Raw genomic sequence first — 23,885 nt, forward strand, 5'->3', positions numbered from 1 at the left:
CCACTTATTAGCTGTGTGACTGTGTGTCCATTCACCTCAGTTAATTCACTGGTAAATGAGCTTACAGGACCTGCTTTGCTCTGCTCATGGGACCTCTCCTATAGGGTTCTTATAAGGATACAGTATAACAGAATTGCCCCAAATATGGTAGGCATAGCACCTTGTAACATGTGAGATGATTTCTGGTGGTACAGAGCCAAAGTTTTTATTCCTTCTTGAATTTAAATCTTAGTATTTATTTTTATGTGTATTAGAAAGCAATTATTATATAACTAGCACACCAAATTCATGATTTCTTAGATGTAATTGCTCAGGATGAAGTTGAAGTAAAAAATAAGAAACAATAGTAAATATATGTGTATGAGTGCGTGTGTGTGTGTGTGTGTAATTATGTTTAATTATGACAGAAATGGAAGGTAATGCCCTTGTAAAATATACATGTCTACAAAAAATAGAATAAATAGAACAGTTGTCTGAAGACTTCAGGGACCTTAACAAATGTGTCATTGTTACTCTCTGGATGTCCCTGAGTTTCTTCACCCATAAAAGTCAACAAATGGTTGCTGATGCTTTCCACGTACCTGGCACTATTCCACGTACCTGGCACTCTTCTGGGTTCTGAGGATTTAACAGTAGATAAGAGAGACAAAATTTCTCCGTCCTAGAGATACATTCACATGGAGAAACATATCTAAACCTACAAAAGAGTTTGTGAATCTGACCCCATCATGGACGCATTTGACAACTGCAAACACTCACTCGATGTCTGCTCTTGTTGCAGTGAGATGCCAGAGGTAGGAATGAAGAACTGACCTGAGAATATCTCAAAAAGGACCTGGCAGAACCCAAAGAAATGCTGTAGTGTGTACAAATGTAAATCTTTTTTGTTTCTGTTGGGTTTTCCTCTGGGTTAAGTTCCTGGAAAAAGTTTCCTAAAACTTTTGCACAGTGAAAGGATTTATCTTAATGGTCTGTATTTGGCACCACTGTGCTCTCTCTAGAGGTAATGAGAAATGTGAGCCTAACCAGTCCCATGTTAGAATTATGCATCTTAGTCTTCAAATAGTCAACCCAGCTTGAATTACTCTAACCATAAAATTACTCTTCTGACTCAAATGCTCTTCTGATAGCCAAATATGTAAAGTCTAATTTGTTTTCCTTCATTCCCTAATTTTAAAATTCTATCCAAAAGAATTAGCAAATTCCCCTGGATTCATTTTCACTTTTTAAATCCCCAAAGTAATATTTCTCAACCGGGTTGAATTGCATTATGTCTGCATTTATTGGCTCTTCCTATCAACTCACAAGTTGGCTATTTGACAACACTGAAAGGCTCAGCAACTCCTACTTTGGAAATTAGTGCCTCAGTGAACTTACTAAAAAATACCCCAGTGGCTTGAAAAAATAAAAATAAGTTTTTAACACAATGTAATTTCCAAACAGGGAATAGGTTATATGCTAGGAGACTGTGTTGAAAAAACGAATAGCAATAAATTCATAACAAAATAACTGCCCAGTGAAGATAAAAAGCAAATATTATATAGGAGGAGAATGTAACATGCTGGAGCCAAAATGTAGGAGGAAAGATATATTAACCAAACCTGCAAATGAGACAGGTCCATGTAATTTTAATTTTCAGACCATCTAAAAGTTATAGCCCTTAGTATGACAATACCCTCCATAAGTGAGTAACTAAAGGTGATGATTCATTACTTCTGCGCTACATCATGCTCGCCTATAGTTCTACATTCAGTGTTGTTACTTGGGATGATGGTTTCTGTGTTTTGCTAAAGCATCCAAATTTTTCATTTTGAAAATGCTTTCATTTCATCCAAGCATATTCACTTTGCTTCCTTGTTCTTGGTAAAGTGCGTAGTACATTTGTAAATAGTGCTTCAGTTTATAGGCTTAGTCCACGAAAAAAAAAATTTTTTAATGACAAAACCAATACAATATTGTAAAGTAATTAGCCTCAAATAAAAATAAATAAATTTAAATTTTAAAAAAGGAAAAAAAAAGCTAAGGCTTACAGTAAGCAGATAAACATATTTGCTACACCTGACTACCTGGCATGAAATGCAAGGCTTGTAAATTTAAAATGTGAGGTAAGAATATAAAATGATTTTTAAAAACAAATCTCCCTGTACTTAGAACCCAAAGGAATGTTGTCTCTTTTCAGTTCATTCTCATTGGGAGGTCATATACTTACTCTAATTATGTTGTTTTTCCTCTAAACATTTGGAACTCCTCATGTGGAATTGTCTTCGGAGCCTGCAAAGCATTTTTCTGAGAGTCCTGCTCTGTGCCAAGTCTTCATCCTTTGGGGTGGGGTGGGGGATGGGAGCCAGTGGAAGGGAGTGGATTTAATGATTTCTGGAAAGGGCTGAAAGTCATCCAGAGGCCAATCTGGCAAATGGCGTGAGTGTAACCATTTGGGGTTAAAAGCTAAAATAAAAGGGCTGTCTATAAAGTGCAGAGCCTGGCTCTGTCATTTGGACTGAACTGACTCTTTGAAGGCAGTCCTCAAAACAGCTTCCCCAGCAGCTCTGGTCTGTGACCGGCATTCTTTGAATAAATGTATAGAGTCTCCTAAAGTGGCTAACTTTTGAAGTAATACTTCAAACACTCACTTCCTTGTGTAAGACCCAAGTGCTTTTGTCACAAACTACTGTGGTCATGTGTAGGAAAGAGCCGCCATTTACTAAGGACCCAGAATCAAGATAAAGACTGTTAGGTAAACATACTTTCTCAAGAACACACAGGAAAGAAAAGAACTTGTGGTGAAGTGTTGACAGTTCTTGTCCAGGAACCATGGTTAGAATTCAGCCATTGTGTATATGTCTACCGTAAATGCCCTAGTACAAGGCAATGCCAAACATGAGACCCTCTTCCATCCTCCAAATAAGTCCTCCCATTCCCCACCTCCCCAAAATTTTAGAGATGCAGCTAAAAATCACTCATCATCTACTTATAAATACTTTATTTAGTTACATATATTTAATCATTTTATGCATTTATAAAATTAAATAATTAATATAATTTGATATCTTATTTTATATTTCACAGAATTGACTAAGGTCACATTTTTTCCATAATCTTATTTCAGTTTTATTCCAAGCCTCAGCATAGTACTATGACAGTTGTTTTCTTTCATCTGACAGTTACATATTTTCAACATCCACTATGTAACCACTTACTATAATATTTTTAAAAGTGATATTTAGAAGCCTTGTTCACCATCAACATCCACTTTGGCAAATAGGAGGCCATTCATCCAAGTGAAAGAATAATGAAGTATGTATTGCAGTTCACCAATTCCACTTAGAAACATCAGAATCTTGCATTGATTACAAGTGTTTCGGGATAATGTGTTTTCCCCGAAAAGAATAGTGTTATTAGAAATAAAATAATGATGAGAACACTGTATAGTAAGAAATTCAAAATATAAAGGGATTCTCTCTTTTTTGCAAGGAGTGATTTTGGGGAAAAACCTTGCTTGGTATTTGAGTGTCCTCAGAGTTCATGGTTTGCTCTCCACTCAGTTCAGTTCAGTTCAGTTCAGTTCAGTCGCTCAGTTGTGTCCGACTCTTTGTGACCCCAACTCATTTGATTGTAAGTGAACTTCCCTGGGGGCTTAGGTGGTAAAGTATCTGCCTGCAATGCAGGAGATGCACAGGAGATTAGGGTTCAATCCCTGGGTCAGGAAGATCTGGAGAAAGGAATGGCAACCCACTCCAGTATTCTTACCTGGAGAATCCCATGGACAGAGGAGCCTGGCGGGCTAGAGTTCATGGGGTTGCAAAGAGTTGGACACAACTGAGCAACTAAGTACACACACATTGAATTTAAAGATTGATCAATTAGAAATCAAAGAGGACACTAATCTTTAAATTTAATGTGTGTGTGCTTAGTTGCTCAGTTGTGTCCGACTCTTTGCAACCCCATGAACTCTAGCCCGCCAGGCTCCTCTGTCCATGGGATTCCAGTCTATGTTCGATACAGGATACAGGATGCTTGGGGCTGGTGCACGGGGGTGATCCAGAGAGATGATATGGGGTGAAAGGTGGGAGGAGGGTTCAGGATTGGGAACTCATGTACACCCGTGGCTGATTCATGTCAACGTATGGCAAAACCAATACAGTATTGTAAAGCAAAATAAAGTAAAAATTAAAATAAAAAAAATAAAGATTGATCAAAGAAAACTGAACTCTATGTGATGTTAAAGCAAAGTGTTAATTCTATATGCTGTTCAGTGTTTCATTTGTTTGGATTTTCTGATTTGTGCTTTAATAGTTTAACATTTATTCTCTATAAAGATGTTGTTTCTTTGGTTGATATATACTTCGTAGTTTTGTTACTACCATGAATAGTGTCTTCAGTTCAGTTCAGTCACTCAGTCGTGTCTGACTCTTTGCGACCCCATGAACTGCAGCACACCAGGCCTCCCTGTCCGTCACCAACTCCTGAAGTTCACTCAGACTCATGTCTATCGGGTCAGTGATGCCATCCAGGCATCTTGTCCTCTGCCATGCCCTTCTCCTCCTGCCCCCAATCCCTCCCAGCATCAGAGTCTTTTCCAATAAGTCAACTCTTCACATGAGGTGACCAGAGTACTGGAGTTTCAGCTTTAGCATCATTCCTTCCAAAGAACACCCAGGACTGATCTCCTTCAGAATGGACTGGTTGGATCTCCTTGCAGTCCAAGGGCCTCCCAAGAGTCTTCTCCAACACCACAGTTCAAAAACATCAATTCTTCTGCGCTCAGTTTTCTTAACATTTATTCTCTATAAAGATGTTGTTTCTTTGGTTGATATATACTTTGTAGTTTTGTTACTACCATGAATAGTGTCTTATGTTCTATTATATTGCTTATTGGGCTATTGGGGTTTCCCAAGTGGTGCTAGTGGTAAAGAACCCACTAGACAATGCAGGGGACACATGAGATGCAGATTCGACTGGGTTGGGAGTATTCCCTAGAGTAGAAAATGGCAACTCACTCCAGTATTCTTGCCTGGAGAATCCCATGGACAGAGGAGCCTGGCGGGCTAAGTCCATAGGGTCACTGTTGCCTTTGCATAGGAACACTGTTTTTTACACATTGTTTTTTATACCTAAAAAATTTGCTGGACTCCATTTTAATTTTAGTAGTTTGCTGATTTCTTAGGTTTTCTGGGCATTTGATTGTGATATTGTAACTTGAAATAATAACAATGTGGTCTCCTTCCTTCCTGGTCTTAATGCCGTGACCAGGATTTCCTGTACTCTGTTGAAGAGTGGCATTGATACCATCATTCATATCTTGTTCTTAACCTTAAGCAAATCACAGTTAAACTTTTCAATTAAATTTAATGATTGTAGTCAATGGTTGGTAGAAAGTCTTTATTGAGTTAAAGAAGTTTCCTTCTATTCCTAGCTTTCTAAGAGTTTATTTTAAAAACATAGGTTTTGAATTTTATCCAATGCTTTTTCTGCACTTTTTGAGATATTCTTGTAATTTTGCTCCTCTAGTCCAATAATGTGGTGAATTATTTTAATGGTTTTATATTTTCTTTTCTTAAACCATTTTTCTTAAGTGGGCTCTATTTGATCATGCTTTATGTTTTAAATTCATCATTGAATCCAGTAGCTGACATGTGAGAAGTTGTACAGACAAGGAGATTCACTGTGTAATGGTCCCTCTCCAAGCTTTCCTGCATGAAAAAAATGGCAACCAGTTATGAGAAGAAAAGCACTGTCTTCTCTCTTTCTTTCACATTTGTATTAAATTCTGAGCCAGTCATCCCAGCTCTGCCTTCACAGTGCATCTAAGTCGAGTCCCACCTTCCCACCACCTCTTCCTGCCTCCACTGTGTGAGAGGATGGACCTGTCCGCAGGATGCCACCACCCTGTACTGGGGCTCCATGTTTTTGTTTTCACCTCCTTGTAGTTCATTTCCCCAATATCCCTTTTAAAGCATAAGTCAAATCTTGTGACTCATAATTGTCTCCTGTTGACACAATTGGGAGGGAGGGATAGTGTCTGGGATCAAAACACAGACCATTGTAGCCATCTTCCTGGGCACTGGATGGATGAAACTGACCATAGCACACTTGTGTATACTCACACCCTGGGGGGCTAGTCCACTGCACACCACACATGGCCACATGGGGCTTTCATTCAGGAACAGTGTGGACCACCAGGCATGATGGGAGGAAGGCTTTGCAGTATTAAGAGGGTGTGGCACCCACTGGTTCCCACAGGAGGATGTGACTGGGAGTTTGACTAATTCGGGAATAAGCAGGAACTCTACCTGGTCCAGTTGATAAGAGGGGTGTTTGGCTAAGGAATATTTTCTGCAGAAGCAGAATTGGAGTGGCACTTGTGGGAATGTGGGTATGCCATTGGAGGCGTTCCTACTCCTCTCCAGCCAGGTCAATGCAGGACATAATACTGGGACTTAATTTTAAGCCTCACACCACAGGTTTCTGGGCCAAAACTTTCCAAGCCCTTCATAGTCTGACAATTGGCTGCCTCTCTGGGCTTATTTCCTATGTTCTCCCTTCCTCCAAATATTCTGCTCCAGCTACAATGACTGCTTACTCTTACTCAAACGCATCAAACATATTTTCACCTCAGGCCTTAGGCCCTTGCTTTTTATTCTGTCTCTTCCCATAGTGAAAATTTCTCAGTCGTGTCTGACTCTTTGCGACCTCATGGACTATACAGTCCATGGAATTCTCCAGGCCAGAATACTGAAGTGGGTAGCCTTTCCCTTCTCCAGGGGATCTTCCCAAGCCAGGGATTGAACCCAGGTCTCCCACATTGCAGGTGGATTCTTTACCATCTGAACCACCCATCCCATAGAGATATCACCGTAATTTTTTTCTCACTTTCTTCAGATTCATGCTTACCTCTTCAATGTGAGGTAAAAAGCATAATTTTACATGCTTTCAAACTTTATATAAAAAGTGCCCTGCTATATATGTTTTTTTGTCTTTATTATTATATTTTTGAAATTCATCCTGGTTGCTACATTTAGCTCCATTTTGTTCATTTTATCTACTCTGGTACATTCTATGAATGTGGCAACATGCATTTATCTCATATCCTGTGGATGAATGTTTAAGTAGTTTCCAAGACTTTTCCATTACGAGAACATTTCAGTGAATCTCTTTGCAGGTCTTCTTGTGAACACATACAAGACTTTTTTCTAGGGTATATATAACAATGTGGAATTGCTGGTCAGATGGTACCAGGAACTTGCTGGGAGCTGACCTTAAGAGGTGGGGCTGAGAAAGCTGTATGCAATCTTCCTCCCGTTGAAAAGCATAGAAACTACTAGAAGAGTTGAGAGACTCTGAGATCTAAAAAAGGCACAGACATAAGTAAATGCTGACAGCTGTTTCTGTGGTTCATCAAAGGAGCTTCTCTACTGTTTGTGAGCAGACTACGGGCTCCTTGCTACTGTCACCAAGGGCCACCTCTGCGATGCATCTGTTGTCACTCAGGGGACTGACAAAAAGTGCCCACTGGCAGGAGTGGTGGGTGGGAAAAATTGTTAAGCGGGGCAGCGGCGGGGGGCAGGGGCAGTGTCTAAACTCTTAGAGATGTTGGACTTTCTCCCTCAGCCTCACATTAGTCACTCTTCACCTCCAGAGAAGAACCGAGAGAATTAGTCTCTGCCAATAGACTTTGCTGAGTTGAGAGAATACTAATTTCCCCACAGGGATCTTGGTAAAAAAAAATTAGTCACCTAAAAACTATGGAAAGAAACTCAAAATAACTTCAGAGATCCTACATTAGAGCCCAGCTTTCAGATTTCTGATGGAGGGTGCGGCCTGGGAGAAAATGGCTCCATAAGCAACTATTTCCTGTCTCCCTTCTCTGGTTCTTATTTTGGTCTCTCTGTCTCCCTCCCCCTCTGTTTCTCTTCTCTTTTATCTCCTTGCTTTCTTGGTCCCTTGTCTATGTGTTAGATTTGTCAGTAGTATTTCAAGATTCCACTTTGCCTCCATGGTGTTCATCTTTTGACGAAAAAGGAAGCCAGAAGAGATGGTTAGTACTTTCAGTAAAGATGGGTTCACAAGAAATCCGTGCACATTGAGCCAGCCCCTACCCTATAACTTATCATTTGATTTGGCTGTAAAAGTCATGTGTTTGGCAAAGATTCTCTTGAGTGCATTGTAGAAGCGGTGCTTCCTCTCCAGGATGTCCCTATGGAGACCTGTGGGTCACAAGAACCTAACGGAAGCCCAGGAAGATCCTCAACGTTCCTCAAATGCAATACCATGATGGATGCACACCCAATTCCCTCAGACACAAGAGCCAAAGTCACCGTGGAGTGAGGCAAAACATTCAATTCAAAGTCAGGAGACTTGTGTTTTAGTCTGGGTTCTACCACTATCTAGTTGGTGACCTTGGGCCAATTACTACGCTTCAGTTTTTGGTTACTTCATTTTAAAAATGAGGGTTTTTATTGACATACAGTTGACCATAGTAGTCTCTTACAATCCTTTGTGTTTTCTGTGTTATGAGTAACCTCCTCTTTCATTTCTAATTTTATTTGACTCTTTCCTCTTTTTTCCCATAGTGAATCTAGCTAGCAATTTGTCTATTTTATCTTCTCCAAAAAGCCCAGCTCTCGATTTCATTGATCTTCTCTATTGTCTTTTTAGTTCTATTTATTTCTGCTGTGGTCACTGTCATTTCCTTCTTTCTGCTAACTTTGGGCTTAGTTGGGTTTGTTCCTCTTTTTCTAGTTCCTTGAGATATAACATTAAGTTAAAGACATCTATTTTGGCTAAATGTATAATCTATCTCAGAGAATGTGTATGTTTGTAAAGAATGTGTATTCTGTTGATTTTGGATGGGATGTTCTATAAATGTCTGTTAAGTTCATCTGGTTTAACATATAGCTTAAGTCCAGTGTTTCTTTATTGATTTTCCATCTAGATAATCCACCCATTGTTGAAAGTGGGGTATCAAATTCTCATACTATTATTGTATTACGGTATATTTCTCCCTTCAGGTATGTTGATATTTGCTTTATATATTTAGGTGTTCCTATGTTGAGTGCATAAATGTTAGCAAATGTTATAATCATCTTACTGGTTGATCCCTTTATCTTTATATAATGACCTTTTTGTTACAGTTTTTGTCTTAAAGTCTGTTTTGTCTGATACAAGTATAGCTACCTTAGGTTTCTTTTCATTTCCATTTGTGTGGAATTCTTTTCCCATCCCTTTACTTTGAGTCTGTATGTGTCCTTAAAGTCAAAGTGAGTCTCTTGTGGCCAGCATATAACTGGGTCTTGTTTTTTATCCATTCAGTCATTCTATGTCTTTTGATCAGAGGATTTAGTAAATTCACATTTAAAGTAATTATGTTGGCCTTCCCTGTGGCTCAGACAGTAAAGAATCTGCCTGTAATGCAAGAGACCTGGGTTCAATCCCTGGGTGGGGAAGTTTCCCTGGAGAAGGGAAAGGATATCCACTCCAATATTCTTGCCTGGAGAGTTCCATGGACAGAGGAGCCTGGTGGGCTACAGTCCATGGGAGTTGCAAAGAGTCTGACACAACTGAGAGACTTACACTCTGGACCTATATTACCATTTTGTTAATTTTTTTTTGGCTGTTTTGTGATTCTTTTATCTTCTTTCTTCTGTTGAGCAACATACTCTGAATTTCTAGAAACATAATCTACCAACATTGAATCATGAAGAAATAGAAAATCTGAGCAGACCAATTACTAGTAAGGAGAATGAATCAATAATCAAAATCCCTAAACAAACAAAAATTCAGGACCAGATGGCTTCACTGGTGAATTCTGCTGAACATTTGAAGAAGAATTAGTACTAATCCTTCTGAAACTATTCCAAAAAACAGAAGAGGAGGAAATACTCCCAAATTTATTCTATGTGGTTCAGCACTACTGTGACACCAAAACCAGACAAAGACACTGTAAGAAAAGAAAGTTGTAATGCGGTATCCCTGGTGAATATAATACAACAATTCTCAACGAAATATTAGCAAACTGAATTCAGCAACTCATTAAAAACATTATCACTATGACAACTGGATATTTTAAGAGATACAAGGATGGTTCAACATCTGCAAGTCAATCAATATGACAAATCACAGCAACAAAATAAAGGATAAAAGTCACATGATCATCTCAATAGATGCAGAGAAAACATTTGACAAAATTCAACATCTGCTAGTGATAAAAACTCTCACCAAAATGGGCACAGAAGAAACATACTTCAACAGAATAAAGGCCATATGTGACAAGTGTACAACTAACATCATTTTCAATGGTGAAAAGTTGAAAACATTTCCTCTAAGATCAGGAATGAGACAAGGATGTTCACTCTCACCACTTTTATTCAGCATGGTCTGGAAGTCCTAACTAGATCAATTAAGTAAGGAAAAGAAATGAAAGGCATCTAAATTAGGAAAAACAATAAAACTGTTTTATTTGCAGATTACATGATATCATATATAGAAAACCCTAAAAACTCCACTGAAAAACTGTTAAAACTAAAAAACAAAATCAGTAAAGTTGCAGGCTACAAAATCACTACGCAAAAATCAGTTGCATTTCTGTACGCTAATAAAACTATCAGAGAGATAAATTTAAAAAGCAATCTCGTTTACAATTGCATTAAAAATAATAAAATACCTAGGAATAAATTTGACCAAGGAAATGAAAGATCTATAAACTAAAATCTATAAGAAATTGATGAAAGAAAATTGAGGATAACACAAGTAAATAGATATGTGCTCATGGATTAGAAAAATTAATATTATTAAAATTTTTTACTACTTAAAGTGATCTACAAATTTAATGAAATTCCTATCAAAAATTTCAACGGAATTTTAACAAGAATAAAAAAATAATCCTAAAATTTGATGGGAACTACAAAAAATCGTGAAACAATCTTGGGAAAGAGGAACAAAGCTGGAAGCATCATGCTTCCTGATTTCAAATTTATTACAAACCTATAGTAATCAAAGGCGTCCCTGGTGGCTCAGATAGTAAAGCGTCTGCCTACAGTGTGGGAGACCTGGGTTCGATCCCTGGGTCAGGAAGATCCTCTGGAGAAGGAAATGGCAACCCACTCCAGTACTCTTGCCTGGAAAATCCCATGGACAGAGGAGCCTGTTAGGCTACAGTCTATGGGGTCGCAAAGAGTTGGACAGGACTGAGTGACTTCACTTTCATAGTAATCAAAACAATGTGGTATTGGCATAAAAACAGACATAAAAGTCAATGGGACATAATAAGAGAGTCCAGAAATAAACCTATGCCTTGGTGGCTAATGGAGTCAGTGATGCTATCTAGATATCTCATTCTCTGCAAAGACAAGAGATAACAAAAGTTGGTGAGGATGTAGAGAAAAAGCGACCTAGATGCACTGTTGTGTATGTCATTGGTGTAGGCACTATGAAATACAGTGGAGATTCCTCAAAACATTAGAAATAGATTTTCCATATGATGTAATAATTCCATTTCTGGTTAAATAACCCAAGGAAATGAAATCACGATCTTGAAAAGATATATGCACCCCCATGTGCATCACAACATTATTTATAATAGCCAACATACAGAAACAACCTAAGTGTCCATCCACTGATGGATGAATGGAAAAAGAAAATGTAGTGTGTGTGTATATATATATTTTTTGTTGCTGTTCAGTTGCTCAGTCATATCCAACTCTTTATGATCCCATGAACCGCAGCACGCCAGGCCTCCCTGTCTGTCACCATCTCCTGGAGTTTGCCCAAGTTTGCGTTCATTGCATCAGTGATGCCATCCAGCCATCTCATCCTCTGATGCCCTCTTCTCCTCCCCTCAATCCTTCCCAGCATTAGGCACTTCTCCAGTGAGTCATCTGTTCACATCAGATGACCAAAGTACTGGAGCTTCAGCTTCAACGTCAGTCCTTCCAGTGAATATTCAGGGTTGATCTCCCTTAAGATCAACTGGTTTGATCTTACTGCCCAAGGGACTTTATATATAAATATATTCTGAGGACATTATGCTAGTTAAGTACATCAGACAGGGAATGACAAATACTATATGACTTCACTTACATGTGAAATCTAGAAAAATCAAACTCACAAAAATAAAGAATAGATTGGTGGTTACCAGAGGCAAGGAATTCAGGGGATGCGAGTGTGTGTTAAAAGGTACAAACTTCCAGTGATAAGATAAACAAGTCCTAGAGGTGTAATGAACAACACGGTGACTATAGTTAACAATGCAATATCACACTTTTGAAAGTAGCTAAGAAAGTAGATCTTTAAAGTTCTCATCACAAGAAAAAAATTGTATGACGTGATTGATGTTAACTAAACCACAATAGGTGATCATTTGACAATACATACATGTATCAGATCATTATATTGTACACCTTAGACTAACACAATGTTTTACATCAATTATAGCTCAATAGGACTGAAAAAAATTACAGTTTTCTGATAGATGGTTTGTTCATTCGAAATTCATTAAGCATCTGCTATATGTGTATTTAAGCAACTACTACATACACTCCAAGGTAAATGTTAAATTTCTAACTTAAATTTAAATTAGTTTTCAAATGTCTTGCCTTTGGAAGAAACGACACACGTTTTTCTATGTCTGCATTCACTCGAGTTGTAGTCATTTGAGATCCTAAGTGGCTTCACGGATGCCCTGTTACTAAGAAGTTGAAAACTCTGTGCCTCGGCAGATTGGAGGATCTCTGTTGTTTTCTCATCTGTGTGATTACCACATTGTTGTGGGGTGGGATATACTTTAGCCTTCCTGGTTGATGTATCTTCTTGTTCCATGCTTTTCCAGGTGTATACCTAGTGGGGGACATGATCTCACTGGGTTTAAATCTTCTTACCATGACCATTCTATTTCTCTCGGCCCTTCTGTCTAGGACTCCGGGGGCATATGTCCCAGGCCCTCAGTACCGCACCTACTGGGAGAATACAAGCTCTTTCTATGCTTAACAAAGAGAGGCATTGTTTCAATTAAATATTTCCTACTAAACAAGGATTATAGTCTAGGCTGTGCCTTCCCAAGGGGCATTTTCCATGAAATTGGAAGGAACATTCTTTTAAAGAGACTGACAAAGGAATGCATCTTTTATTAATTTAACCACTGTGAGAACAACTTACTTCTTGAATATGACTGTCATATTTTTCTTGCCAAGGCATCAAATTTTTCTATCATTTCTTTATCTGAAAACTGCCATTAACCACTGTTGCCTATAGAACTCAAGCTTTTTTACCTTTTTTTTTTTTTTTTTTAAGGAAATCCTACTCTCTGGCCTCATCTTGCCTATTTATCATTATTCTTCATTGTTTTAGCTTGCGCATTTTCCTCTATTTCCAAAACACCATATTTCCACCTCTGGAAGAGGGAAGGGGGCACAACTTAACTGACTATTTTTCATGCACTGGGTAAAGCAGATTGTCCAACATGACATAGCTGGTCAGTGACGAAGTTCAAAGCATATGCTTACTCAGAAACAAGGAACCAAAATGGCAGAGAAAATAATTGTTACAGTAATTTTTAATCCAGGTACAAATTCCGACCCATAATCCCTAGCTCTTTTTCATGAGGAAAATCATTTCATCTCTCTGGGCTTTAGTCTCTTCACTTGTGAAATGAAATGATGATAACTCTTTCACCATTGTTGTGGATATTGGGAACTTTAAGATGTAAAATGCCTAGTACAGTGTCTATCTCAGGCTTCCCAGGTGGCTCAGCAGTAAAGAATCCACCTGCAGTGCAGGAGACCTGGCTTTGATCACTGGGTCAGGAAGATCCCCTGGAGAAGGGAATGGCAACCCACTCCAGTACTCTTGCCTGGAGAATCCCATGGACAGGGGAGCCTGGTACGCTACAGTTCGTGGGGTCATAAAGAGTCAGACATGACTGAAGCGACTGAGAATGGCTGTGCAGTGTGTACCTCATAATGTATGCTCAGTAAGTGTTAGTTAAGTGCATAATTCTCTATTTTCCAGAATCAGCAAAGCCAAACTCATCCACTCTGGAGACCCACAGGAAAACATCCAATAAAGACAATTATATTCCTGCCTAACTCTAGGATACTTGCCAGATATTATGAAAGCAAACTGGGTGTCCCATGGAGTAAGACTAATGAATAGCATATCTGATCCCAACAGTTTATTTAGTTTTGTACACAGCCAAGAGCAAAGAGTGAATTTAATCGGTTGGTGTTGAAGCTTTCTAGAATGACGGAGCTCTAAGACCACATGGAGCTGTAGGCACCTCTAATGCCGATACTCACAATCCTGCCATGCTCTCCCTGCCTGTTGACTGATGCAGAGAGCTTGGAACTGTGTCTGAGCTGGGAGATATGTATGTGAGGAGCAGAGCCTCCCAGAGAGGCATCTCTCTGGAAGGTAACTGGTTGCATACAAGGCAGGGAACGTGTGAACATGGCAGAGAATCTGAACGGAAATTCAGATGTCTTTTGGTCCACTCTTGGTAACATAACATAGTGCTTGGGTCTCCACAGAAAAGAGTGCATTCAAGGCGGTCATTGAGGAATATTAAAAAGGGAGCTATTTGTGGAGGTATGGCCAGGAGTAGGGAGTCAGAAGGAATGGTGAAACACCACAAGGATGATGATGGGGAGTGGCCACTGCTGCCCCTAAGCTTGAAGGGGCAAGCTCGAATACAGTCGAACTGACTCAAACTTAATCAGAGCAATAATGTGGGAAAGGAGGAGTTCGACCGTCAGTGGAGAAGGAAGATCAGAACGACAGAGACTGAGGTCACGAACACCCTGATCTTTCTGTCACTCCCTCTCCTCCTTCCAGTGCCTTCCATGGCCTGAACCCAGCAGGAGCCCACTGATGCAGTTCTTCCAGGCCAGCCTGCTGGGGTGCATGGCAGAGTGAAGAAGCATGACAATGGATCTGGAGGAGCAAATGGAAAAAACCCTGCCTGCCCAGACAGTGAGTACAGGAAAGGCATAAAAACATTTTTTCCCCCTCAATTTTTCCTGCATTGTAATAGCTATATGACTAATTTACACTTATTGATGGAAAAAAGTATCTGTCATATACTTATACCAGATCAGATTCAACATAGTGGTTGGAAGGTTCAGCTCAATTCTCTCAAGGAGCTGAATTCTCTCAACAGGGAGGACGCCTCGTGTTTAAGCTGTAGGAAGATCCCCAGGACCGACGTTCACTGTTGCTGTTGTTCAGTCACTAAGCCCTGTCCGACTCTCTGTGACCCCAAGGAAGGCAGCATGCCAGGCCTCCCTATCCTTCACCATCTCCTGGAGTTCACCCAAGTTCAAAATGTTCTCCATAGTCTTCTGTATATGTTGGAGTGTTAAGGGGTCTGGAAGTGACAGTCCTGTTTTTTGTTTAACACAGACATGAAAAGTGGGCAGATGGAGATTTTTTAAAGTCAGATTTAGCATTGATAAAGCTGATATTAGAAAGCAGAGTTTAATAGAAAGTCCCAGTGGATTTCCTAAGAGGGTGCTGCAGAATACAACTTCCCTTCCTGGTCAGAGGCAAAGTGAGAAAAATGCAAGTCTTACCCAGGACCAGGGTCTTGACTGATAAACTCTTGAGCAGATGAAAATGCCTATTTCATGCAGATGGACAGACTCCAAAAGAGACGAGACAGAAACTGAAGCACTTGCCTTAATTCCTTCTCCCAAATTCAGGGGATTAAATCTGTCCCCATCCCCTGGTAGGACGAGTTTCAACAGCATCTAAGGAAGTACAAAAACAGACCGATCAGACACACCTGGGGTTTACCCACCCATTGCTTCCAGGGATGTTCCATGGGATAAGGGGTTTCAGTTGTCCCCCAGTCTCTCCAGGAATGCACTGGTGCCCATACCTGACTTCCTGAAACCCTTGTTGGACTGGTGATACTTATTTGTACAACTTCGTGGGGAAAGCAGTTCCTTGTTTCTCCCTGTGGAGCATCTGTGTCCCCGCATTATGGGGAGGGAAGCAGGAGGACCAGGCTACGTCCCTGCTTCTGTCCTGCAGGTGGCAGGAGCACCATCTGGACTGTTGTGCACCCGGGGCAGCCTCAGGCCAAGCCAAAGATAACACTGTGTCCACACACAGGAACACGCTGTGCTTTTCCAGGTTCCCAGGAAACCAAATCACATCAGAGGTCAACAGTGTTGTTAGACTGTGGGTACTCAGAGTATGAAGGACCAATATGAGGCCCCAGAACGTCCTTCTGTCAAGGACTCAAGAGCCCCCTCCTAGGTCTCCTCTGATCCTTTGCTAACTGGGTTCTTTCAAGCCCTGTTTACTCTGTATCAGAAGTTCTCGAGCAGCCTAACTCAAGGACCCAGGACAGGAAGCTGCTCCTGGAGAGAGGGGCAAGCAGGTGCAAACCCCTTCTGACTCGCTTCTCCAGTGTATCCCCTCTCCCCCATAGAGCCAGCCTAAGGATAGCACAACGGAAGGCAGAGAATCCACCTTTCCACCCTGACTCTCAGAAACTAGAGCCATGGATGCAATCGCCTACTTGATGGTTCTTCCTGGATGTCCCAAAGGAACACTTCCCACCTCCATCCTCCTGCAGTGACCACCGTCCACCCACCCAAACCAGTGAGGGCATTCCCACGTGCCAGATGTGCAAACCAGAAACCTTGGCTTCACTCCTGCTGTCTCAGCCCATGTTAAGTCACTGCAATTAGATTTTGAATTTTTCCCCTAATCATCTCTTCAACCCCTGCACTACCATTCTGGTCAGGGCCACCAGCGGCTCTTGCACTAACTATTCTGCCTGCCTTCCCTCTCACCTTCTCTGGTTCAGCTCCACACTGCAGCTAGAATGATTCCCCCCACCCCCCAGGATGCAAATCTCATTATTATCCTTTCCCCACTTCTCCTGCTCCTGGGACAAAAATGAAGACCCTGAAATGGCCCACCTGACCTAATGAAGACCCTAAAATGGCCCACCTGACCTTAACCTTGCCCCTGTTGCAGCTCCAGTGTCTTGTCTGGTTGAGTTCCATGGGTCTCTGACTGTATTCCAGTCTCCCAGGCACCATTTCTCCCCCCATCCAAGAGCTGCTGTGTGTATGCTTTCTCTGCTTGCAATAACTGCTGGGACTCCCCGGTGGCTCAGCGGTAAAGAATCTGCCTGCAATGCAGAAGATGCGGGTTCGATTCTTGGGTCAGGAAAATCCCCTCCAGTATTCTTGCCTGGAAAATTCCATGGACCAAGGAGGCTGGCAGGCTACAGTCCAAGGGTTTGCAAAGAGTCAGACACGACTGAGCACGCGCACACACTGACACACTCCTGTGCAAGTTTAAGGTTGTCTGAAACTTCAGAACTCAGCTGGCAGTTACTTCTTCAGGGATCTTCTCTGATTTTCTGGAGTAAACCAAATCTCCCCATCCTATCTTTTCATGACATCAGTGCCCAGACCCCTTCAGAACATCATAGCCACAATTTGGCACTTATTTACAGGTAATTTTATTAATATTATCTCCCCAACTAAAACATAGCCCCGTGTGGGCAAGAATAAGCTCTGTTTTCACTCACAATGAATTGCATCCCCTGTTCCAGGCATAAACACAAGTAGGTCATCCGTAACAGCTGAGTGAATTGCAAGGTCTTCTCAAACATCCACTGAAGCAGAGCATTGCCGGAGTGTGTGTGTGAAGTTGTGACCTGGCTCCTCAGTTTATCCAGTTTCTACCCTGTGAGAGGCCTTTCCTCCACCCAGCTCTGTTCTGCCTACAGAGAGTGGATTTCAGTGCTAAAGGTCCATCACTGAAACTACTCCACTGAGACCCACCGACCTCACCAGAGCCATTGACTTGACTCGACTTCTCCTTTAGGAAGCTTCCGGAGCCCAGCTGCCAAGGTCACTTCCCACTGGGGGAATTTGACTGGGCTCACTGGGCTCTCCTGACTTGCTCTCTGTTTCATGCAGAGCACAGAATGGAGGCCTGGATGTGAATCAGAAGCTCTTAGCTTTCTCTCTCATACACACTCTCTCCACTCCTCTCCTTTTCTTCATTTCTCTTCTTTCTCCTCAATTCTTCAACCAACACCTCCTTGAAGACATCTTTCCTGTCCAGAAAAAAGACAGACTGTCCCCTCCGCTTAGGAGCTGGCTGTGAGTGACCAGGTCAGCGTGACAGAATGGGCCCCATGCCAGCACCCCAAGCCCACAGAAGTATGGGGACTTTCTCCGATGCACATGACTTTGCAGAAAGGGATGTATTTGTACCTTTCAGAACATGTAGGTCTCCCACACACTCTGTGTGTGTGTCCTGGGAAGCAGTCAGCTCCTGTTTTCCACAGAGGCCACATTATCCTTAGGACTGCACACAGCAGTAATTCCAAGGGACCTTGTTCCTTGGTGACACAGGACTCCCCTAACGGCCAACTTTCACTCCAGGACTTCATGGCCCCCTGGGGCCATGACCTCTGCAAGGCCAACTAGGATGCATCCACCCAAACTTCTTTCCTCTTTTCTCTCATGTTGACAGTCCCAGCCATGCCAGCTGCCTACACGGGGTCTGTCACAGGCATTTTCCTTATTAAATCCTGGCAAGTTTAATCCCATCTTGGCACCTGCTTCCTGGAGGACCCAGATAACACATTTTTTTTACCCGTCTCCTTGGAAAATCAGAATGCTTAATAGAAACAAAGCCTTCCTGCATGCTTTTCTAGGACATGTAGACCTTAAGATAAGAAAGGATGAAAACAACATTAAAACTACACAGGGATAGCATACATGCCTATGGGGGACCACGCACAGTATATATGTCTTACACAAATTAAGCAATGGAGTGTTTCTAAAAATGCCCCTCAAAAGGAATGAAACAGTTCAACGTGCTGGGGTTGATAAACAGTCCTTAGTCCTGTGGAATTTCTTTTTGATCTTGAGAAACATTTCCTAGAGTGATAAGTTCTTCAGGGTCTGCAGCAAGGTTGCATATTCGCTTATAAAGGCTGGGCCACCTCAGCATTTAGTCCTAGGCTCTGAATATTCTTGGTCTGGTGGCTCTTCTCCTTTATAGGGTCAGAAACTAAAAAAGAATGCTTCAGATTCCAAACAGAAGGGAGGAAAATAGTGCAAGAATGAACAAAGCATCTATTTTGAAGCGGGGTTGCCAAAGCTGGGCTGTAGAAGAGGAAGATGAAGTTTATGGCTTCACCAGCATTTTTGGATCAAACTGTCCCTTGGAAAATGGTGTCATTTACAGGTACGTGACACTTATTGTCATTTTATATTCATATATGTACATATGAATGAAGACTTTTTAATCTAGGAAATGATTCATCTGAAACTCTAATCAGAAGATATTTAGTATTAACATAACCACTTTATTTATTGAACATTTGTATTGCACACATCATGTTAAGGACTTCACATAGCTATTTCATTTCATTGTCAATTTACAGAAGAGAAAGTTAGTGGCAGGATTCTGTACACAAAAGACATTATTTTATTCCCTCAGACTTTTTTCCTAAATAGATTTATTTTTAATCATTGAATCAGTAGCCAGATCAACTAATCACAAGATTCTAAGAAGTAAACCACATGGGACACTTCTGGAATAACTGAGGTGGATAAAGTTTAAGAACTTAGCCTGGGTTGCACAGCTAGCAATGGCAGAAGCTTGATTCTAACTCAAAAGTATTTAATTCCAAAGATTTCTGCTCCTTAGAACAACAACAGTGAGATCTTAGTAGAGTTAAATGTTTGAAAGACAAATACGGCAGATTGAATGATTAAAGAAATAGTTGGGCAATTCAATATGAGAATTGACTCTAGATTTGAACCTTGGTTCTTCCCTGGTGGCTCAGATGGTAAAGAATCTGTCTGCAATGCAGGAGACCCAGGTTTGATCACTGGATCAGGAAGATCTCCTGGAGAAGAGGAATGACTACACACTCCAGTATTCTTGCCCAGATAATTCCATGGACAGAGAAACCTGGAAGGCTACAGTCCATGGAGTTGCAAAGAGATGGACACCACTGAGCAACTAACACTTTCCCTTTCCCTTTCTGGTTTAGTAGTTAAATGACCTTGAGAAATCAAGCTTTCTCTGGAGAGAAAAGAGCCTATTTTCTTAAAAGTGCAAAAAGACTGATAATGGGACGCAAAAAAGTTTTTCTTTCTCTCAGAAGCAATAGGAGAAATGACAAACTAAATGAAACACTCGATTGAGACTGTATGCAATGTAATTGCTTCAATCAAGCTGATGTTTTAACAGCCTATGGGTGAAGGAAACATACCATCATGGCTGTTATGTTTTCCTCCCTTCCTTATGGCCACAGAAATCCCAAGTTGCAAAATGAACTAACTTTTAAAAAAAACCCTTCTTTGAAAATTATTCACTCTTTTCCGCCTGTTTTCTCCCTGAGAAATATTTTTGAACAGTGTTTGCTACCCCCTATTTATAGCTTTCCAGTTTTGGCAGGTATGGGAACGTTTATAAGTGGTTTGTTTTCTTTGCTATGTCCAGTGTTGATTTAGGTTGCGTTAGCCACTGAAACAATTGGAAGCACTTTCAAGGAAGGTTGAAATCTGTTGACAGCTGATAACATTGTAAAATCTAGACAGTCTGAATCAAGATTGCGTTGAGGGCCTCAGGGCAGCAAGAACATCTTAGTAGTGCTGTGATTTAAATAATTACCTTTACTTCTGTTTTGGTGACTGTCCTGGAGGAAGTTTCCCCTTGACATAGGTAGGAAGAGTATCTCCTAGAGGTTCTTCCAGCTGTTGGTAACTCTGGCTTGAACTCTGACAGCTAGATAAAAAAGTATGTGGCAGGCCCTCCATATCTAAGATCTGAGCTTCCTTAGGAAGCTATGTCTAACATTTGGGTTTTCACCAAGTTTTTCATGCTGACCAGAAGCAAACATTAGTGGTTCTTTTGTTTAGGAGAGATGCCTGGAATTTCTGGGGTTTGTTTCATAAATGACTGAACTAAATAAATACATTTGAAAACCAGTAGAATTATAGACATCTACCCCTCCCATCTGGCATGTTTTTATGGGTGGTATGGTTAGGTGTTGTTTTTTTTTCCCCCCTGGATTTTTCCACCCTTTCTCTCCCTATAATTTGTGGGCCTTGAGAAAAGTCATGGTTTGCCCTGTAAATGTAGAAGGAGAGCTTGTTTGAGGTCATCTCACTTTTTCTTGTCGTCTGGTCCTTGTCTGTGGTGCCATTGAGAGGAGGACCGCAAGGGATAAATAGCTCTGAGATGGAGAGATGGATTTCCAACTTCAAAGGCATCAGAGAAAATGGTAGTGTTTCTGAGATTAAGTGGCTCTTGGAAAATCAACCTTACTGGGGACAGGAGCAGAATGTGCGGGCTGGCCTTCTGTCATCTGATCCAGGAGCTCATAAGGACACTTGGGAGAATATGAGCCCCTTGAATAGTTCAGGACATCCACTGGGGCTGCAGAAAAGGCCATTAACCCTTACACACACCTGGGAGGTTGGACAGTACTCCAGTTTTTCCTAAGGTTGCTAAGGCAGGCTTTATTTCTATTCCAGAAATAGATCTGAGGAAGCTCCATAGCCACCAGTCACCACTCCCGCCTCTCAAGCCACCTGCTCATTTGCAGGTCAGTTCTTTTCTTTCTTCTTTGGTTATCACTATGATTCATTCCCCTCTCCTCTTTCTAGATGTAACAAGTCCTTTAACAAAGTCTTTAAAAAATCAAAGGCAAAAGGAGAAGGGGGCAGCAGAGGATGAGATGGTTAGACAGCATCACTGACTCAATGGACATAAATTTGAGCAAACTCCAGGAGATAGGAAAGGACAGGGGAGCCTGATGGGCTATAGTCCATGGAGTCACAAGGAGTCGGACACGACTGAGTGAATGAACAATAACACCAAATGATTCATGCCCCCTCTCCTCATTCTAAATGTGGTGAATCCTTTAACCAAGTCTTTAAACAGTTCTCAGTTTGAAAAATCCAAATATATGCAAAAGTGAAAAGAACAGTTTGCTTAATTGTCCAATGCCATCACCCAGATTTGACAGTTGAGTTTTGCCTCAGTTGCTCCATGCTTTCCCCACTTTTCTCTGCAAAAGGATTTTAAAACCAATCCCAAACCTCAGTAGTATCTCCCCTCAATACTTCTATACACAACTCTAAGCATTATAAATATTTTCGTGTGTAGCTGTGCCATTTTCCCACTCACAGAATTCATTAATATCATTTCCCACACACTTATACTTAAAGCCTTCTAGTTGTCCCAAAGAAGTCTATTTACAGTTGACTTGATTGAACAATGATCCTGTCAAGGGCTTTTCATTGGATGTGCTTGTTACTTGTCTTCTGTCTGTGTTTATCTTTTTCTTTCCTGCCACAGATTTTCTTGAGGACCCAAGTCAATCATCCAGATACTCATTTATTTTCCCACAATTACATGCATTATTTGAGGACTGAGAGTTGTAGAACCTTTCCCATCAAAACTCTTATGGTGTGGTATATATACATGATGGAATATTACTCAGCCATAAAAGGAACACATTTGAGTCAACTCTAATGAGGTGGATGAACTTAGAACCTATTAAACAGAGTGAAGTGAGTCAGAAAGAGAAAAATAAATACTGTATTCTAACAAATATATATGGAATCTAGAAAAATGATACTGAAGAATTTATTTACAGGGCAGCAGTGGAGAAACAGACATAGAGAATAGACTAATGGACATGGGGAGAGGGGAGGAGAGGGTGAGATGTATGGAGAGAGTAACATGGAAACTTACAGTACCATGTGTAAAATAGATAGCCAATGGGAATTTGCTGTATGGCTCAGAAAACTCAAATAGGGGCTCTGTATCAACCTAGAGGAGTGGGATGGGGAGGAAGATGGAAGGGAGGTTCAAAACGGAGGGAATATATGTATACCTATGGCTGATTCATGTTGAGGTTTGACAGAAAACAACAAAATCCTGTAAAGCAATTATCCTTCAATTAAAAATTAAAAAAAAAAAACAATTCTTATGGTAACCAATAAGGAGGATTAAGTATCCAGAAGAAAGATATTATTAATGTACACACAATGTGTAGGTGATGAGATATATATCCAAAAGAGATTTCCTTAGATGTTGAACTAAGTTGGTTAGTTACAAGTGGTTATCTTGTAAACCACTTGCTGTGGTTTAGATATATTTCTTCTCTGGAAATATAAAGCAAAATATCAAAACAAGAGGCTTCCCTGGTAGTTCAGTTGGTAAAGAATCCACCTGCAATGCAGGAGAACCCTGTTCAGTTCCTGGGTTGGGAAGACCCCCTGGATAAGGGATAGGCTACCCACTCCAGTATTCTTGGGCTTCCCTGGTGGATTCTTTCCCTGGTAAAGAATGCACCTACAATGCGGGAGACCTGGGTTCCATCCCTGAGTTGGGATGATCCCTGGAGGAGGGCATAGCAACCCACTCCAATATTCTTGCCTGGAGAATTCCATGGACAGAGGAGCCTGGCGGGCTACAGTCCATAGGGGCACAAAGAGTCAGATACGACTGAGTGACTAAGCACACACATCAAGATAAGAACTCACTTTTGAGACATTAGGTTGAAACTAGAAGGAACCGCACCCCAAAATAAATGTTTGGGCTGTGCTAGGAAAAACATTCCCTCACATTTTTCTCTCTTCCTCTGTTCCCCATTGTCTATTTATTCTATCATTGAGTTTCAAAAACAACTTTATTGAGATATCAAAACAATAAAGTGCACATATATAAAGTATATGGTTTGATACAGGTGAGGTATGAATACACCTGTGAAAACATCTCCACAATTTGTCAACTGTAAAAAAATTGTGGAATGTAAGAGTTGTGAGTTGTTTTATTAATAGGTTTTATTTCTTTATTTATATTTATTTATTCATATTCATTTATTTATT

General features: G+C 40.7%; 1 protein-coding gene across 3 annotated transcripts in view; it reads left to right on the top strand.

Moving 5' to 3' along the window:
• The window catches only part of LOC138421781 (uncharacterized), a 211,368-nt gene that overhangs the window by 176,544 nt on the left and 10,939 nt on the right, over nucleotides 1-23,885 (top strand). For 2 of the 3 annotated variants that reach the window (XR_011249636.1, XR_011249637.1), the window contains exons 3-5: nucleotides 14,824-14,961; nucleotides 19,033-19,218; nucleotides 21,522-21,592. The gene's annotated coding sequence lies outside the window, so the exon portion shown is untranslated. Of the gene's footprint in view, nucleotides 1-14,823; nucleotides 14,962-19,032; nucleotides 19,219-19,849; nucleotides 20,976-21,521; nucleotides 21,593-23,885 lie in introns of those variants that run through there. The other variant, XR_011249635.1, reaches the window with a different exon arrangement.

This window comes from Ovis canadensis, chromosome 16, assembly GCF_042477335.2.
Source record: "Ovis canadensis isolate MfBH-ARS-UI-01 breed Bighorn chromosome 16, ARS-UI_OviCan_v2, whole genome shotgun sequence".
Taxonomy (NCBI): Eukaryota; Metazoa; Chordata; class Mammalia; order Artiodactyla; family Bovidae; genus Ovis; species Ovis canadensis.